Here is a 564-nt window from a genome sequence, read left to right as displayed (position 1 = left end):
CTATGAAGCAGGGGGAGGGCTTGCAGTTGGCCTGTGTGGGGATGTGGGAGACTACAGGAGCCTGGTGGGCAAGGGCTGGCTGAAAGGCAGCTGGAGGGACGGAGGGAGGGAAGCACGCACGGAGGAGGAAGAGCAAAGAGAAAAGAGAAAAAAAAGCCAAAGGGGATAAAGAGAAAGAGCAAGAAAGAAAATGTGGCTGGCCAGCACGCCTTGAAGTAGGGAGAAAAGGCAGAGGCCAGCGCCTACGGCAATACTAGTCTGAATACGCCTGATCTCGGAAGCAAAGCGGTTTCAGGCCTGGTTAGTACTTGGATGGGAGACCGCCTGGGAATACCAGGTGCAGTAGGCTTTTTCCCCCAGCAGTGGCTGCTCAAGTCACCCCTCTGCACTTGTCTTGTGCCAGGCAATGGAGCGGCAGGTTATTTTTGCTGCTGCTGCTGTGCCTGGCATCAGTCTCCTGCAGGCACGAGACACGGAGGGGAGGAGAGCGGAGCGCTGCCAAAATCAGCAAGAAAGGCGGAAAGAAAGGGATTGGGGCTGCACGCTGTCTGCGGGTGGCAGTCA

At 56.7% G+C, this 564-nt stretch overlaps 1 pseudogene; it reads left to right on the top strand.

Annotated features, from left to right (window-relative positions):
* The first annotated feature begins 240 nt into the window (after positions 1-240).
* Positions 241-349, top strand: LOC122558748 (annotated as a pseudogene).
* Positions 350-564: the final 215 nt, after the last annotated feature.

This window comes from Chiloscyllium plagiosum, chromosome 17, assembly GCF_004010195.1.
Source record: "Chiloscyllium plagiosum isolate BGI_BamShark_2017 chromosome 17, ASM401019v2, whole genome shotgun sequence".
NCBI classification, from domain to species: Eukaryota; Metazoa; Chordata; class Chondrichthyes; order Orectolobiformes; family Hemiscylliidae; genus Chiloscyllium; species Chiloscyllium plagiosum.
Note: the sequence above shows the minus strand (reverse complement) of the source record. Positions and strands in the feature narration are given on the sequence as shown.